Source organism: Phaseolus vulgaris, chromosome 3 (genome assembly GCF_051622355.1).
Source record: "Phaseolus vulgaris cultivar YP4 chromosome 3, ASM5162235v1, whole genome shotgun sequence".
In the NCBI taxonomy this organism is placed as follows: Eukaryota; Viridiplantae; Streptophyta; class Magnoliopsida; order Fabales; family Fabaceae; genus Phaseolus; species Phaseolus vulgaris.
The window spans coordinates 39,089,901-39,093,195 of record NC_143500.1 but is presented as its reverse complement, the minus strand read 5'-3'; the positions used below and the strand labels follow the sequence as shown (position 1 = coordinate 39,093,195).

The following is a 3,295-nucleotide window of genomic DNA, read 5'->3' as shown; positions in this document are numbered from 1 at the left end:
AAAGATCATTAATTCCCTCCTTAATTTCAATGGCACCATGTAAAAGGCTCAAATTTCACTATGAAACCAGTATGAGAAGCCTAAATTACTTAAAAATGAACAACTTAAAAAAAGAGTAAGAAATGCGAAAAAGTATGCATATGGGGCAATAGAGAAAGAAGCAAGAGCTCTCTGACAAGTGCCATGGCTGAACAGGACAAGAAACATAAACTTTTAATGGCCATGATATTTTTTCTTTATCTTTTTTTTCACTATTAATTCAGTACTTCATATTAAGTTGTTAGAAATTCTGTCAGACAAATCCTCCCCAAATTACAGGACCTCTAATAGTCTGCTAGTGATTGCTACATATACACCAATAAGAACTGTCAGACACACTACAAGGTCTGCAATGAATCCAACCAAAACTTAGCATCCAAACAAGAAGTTTAGTTAGTCACAAATAAAAACATAAGAAATGTAAGGATAACAAAACCTAAAGCTTCACAAATCCCAGTGTTTCCACATCCTACCTCATATATCAGTCTCGAAAAATATGCTCAATCTACAAAGTTTCAAATAAAGAGGAGACATCTTCCCTGAGTATTGTATTATTATTAACCTTTAATGTGCTAAAAAAGAATCAACATCAAATAGCTAGGTTTTACATATTTTGATAATCGGACAAGAACAATATTCAAATTTATGTTTTTTTATCCTAAACCAGAATCCCCTGCTGAAAAGGAACTAACACAAGCAGATAAACAGTTACATATGATAGATCTCAGTCATCAAATAAATAACTACATCCAAACTCAAGTAGACATCTGTCATCAAAGAGTATGGATAACCTATAGAATCAAGCATGTCCTTCCAGTATTCAGATATCCTAGCTCACATCCGTTGCTTGTTTTTTCGTGTACAGTTGCAGATTTTAATCCTCAACCAGTCTTACATGCTAAAAAGGAATGAACACAAACGAATCAACACCTATACATAAAAAATTTAAGAACTATATTTAAATTCAAATAGATATTGGTAATAAAGACCCAGAATTTAAGAAAGGACAAAATGAATTAATGAATTGAAGGAATTCAAAAACCAGAGAAATTCAAATAGCCAGTCCCAATTAAAGACAAAAATATGTGTGGATACCAAAACCTAAAGCTTCAAGGATCTCCTGCCAGTATTCAAGCTTCAAGGATACTCACATCTTTCCTACCTCACATCTGTTGCATGTTTGTCCTGTACACCCCAAGAATTCAGGAAGGCTACAAACGGCTCATAAAGTTGAAGTATAGAGACAATAAGACATTTAAAACAAAGAGAGACATAAAACAAATGACACCTAAAACAAAGTTGAAGGTTATCCTGAATTATTGGTGGTTCTAAACAATTTCAGATTTTAATCCTCAACCATTCCGGCAGTCTCGAGATGCTAAAAAGGAATTAACACGAACAAATCAACACCTAAAAATGAATGAACACAAGAAAATCAACATCTAGACGTAGCAAAAAAGGCTCCATACATTTAAAAAGAAGAAAGCTGTTTGATAGCAATGAACACAAACAAATGCAAGTTGAAGGGATGAGACCAAGCCTATGAGAAACAGAAATAACTAGGCAATGATGAAAAAGAAAGAAAAAAAAAACATTACATTTAGTGGGGATTTCATCTTAAAAAAATAGACTCCATACATTTAAAAGGAAGAAAGTTGTTTGATAGCAATGAACACAACAAACAAAAGCAAGTCGAAGAGAATGGAACTCAATCCTTGAATGAATAACCACATCACTTCCAAATAACACATTAATCCTTGGATGAATAACCACATCACTTCCAAATAACACATCCCGAGATCACAGTGAAACTAAATACTATAGCTGATAAGAAAGAAAGAAAGGTTATTTTGACAATAAAGAACATGAAAAGAAACGAAACTCTCTTTTAAATGACTCAGTTGCTGAAAGAAATGTCTGAGTGTGGACAAGAAAGAGAAAATTAAATAGCTGACACAGACGTTTACAGTGCCTGTCATATAGAGGTAAACATTCCCAGTCCACAAGTTTATCCGTGAATAATAACAGCAAAGAAATAATAAACATAGAACAAAACCTAAATTTCCACAGGGTCCCGATCCACTGTTTCCCAAACCTAAACCACCAATTCATTTCCTCCCAATGATAAATTATGCAAGAACAAGTTCAAAATTCATTTGTCGATGCAGGAACAAACAAAATAAAAAGTTCTGTAATCAAAGAATGGAGGCAAATAATCCTGAGCTCTTGCTAATTACACTACTAAAATGAAAGGAATAACTTCAAGATCCATCTTTTCAATACTGCTCCACCTAAATTTTCAGAACTTCAATACGAAAGATCAATAATCTTGAAACACAAATTAGGCAAGGACATTGATGCTTTGCAAGAACCAAGTTCAAAATTCATTTGTCAATGAAGGAAACTAATAAAGGCAAAATAAAGTTTTGTTATAAAAAAATTGAAACCAAATAGTCCTGAGCTCTTGCTAATTACCACACATCCCTATAAAGAACAATAATTCAACAAAACTATAACAGGTAATAAAGGACTATTAGATAAATTAAAAAATTAAGGGAGACACGGTCACTCATAACATACCCCATAAGATGCAATACGGTAAGCCAATTTCACGCTGCAAAGAAGCAAATTACAATTAAACTATTATGCCACATAACATACTCCATGAGATAAAGGACATTATACGAAAATAATCAAAATTAAATCCTTATGTTTACTGCATAAGAACAAATCACTATTCAATGTTCGGTGATCAAGTATAGAGAAATTAGGATATCCTGATCTACAACCATTCTGTAGTTCCTCAACCACCAAAAGAAATCTCAGAGACTCAGGACTTGCTGAAAAGGAATGAACACAAACACCAAATTTAATTGAAGGAAACGATAGTCCAAAAATTGAAGGAAACAATAAACACTCTTATTAAGACAAAGTATAGAAATTTGATAAGATGACTATGCGATGTTACCCAACTAATCCAAACACCATTGCAGATAAACACATCATAGTTCAATCCTTATGTTATCAATACCAGCAAAAAGAATAATAGAAGGGAAACTCAAAAAAGACTTTCTTTATGTTGAGCCCTTGATTGTTGGGCTTTTCATATCATCCATAGGCAAAAGAAATGTTAGGGAACCAGCCATAAGCTGAAAAGGTTAAAAACTCGTCATAATCAACTAGAGAATTATACTAAGAATTCACGTAAATGAATTTACTAATAATTCTTGCATAAAAGCACATTGATCCATCCTTT

The 3,295-nt window shown here is 32.9% G+C and overlaps 1 long non-coding RNA gene across 1 annotated transcript; it reads right to left on the bottom strand.

Moving 5' to 3' along the window:
* Positions 1 to 554: 554 nt before the first annotated feature.
* LOC150028838 (uncharacterized) lies at positions 555 to 1,198 on the bottom strand. Its single transcript, XR_016519818.1, has 2 exons — positions 1,135 to 1,198; positions 555 to 969 (listed from the first exon to the last, which is right to left on the bottom strand). It is a non-coding gene; the product is annotated as an uncharacterized LOC150028838 (long non-coding RNA).
* Positions 1,199 to 3,295: the final 2,097 nt, after the last annotated feature.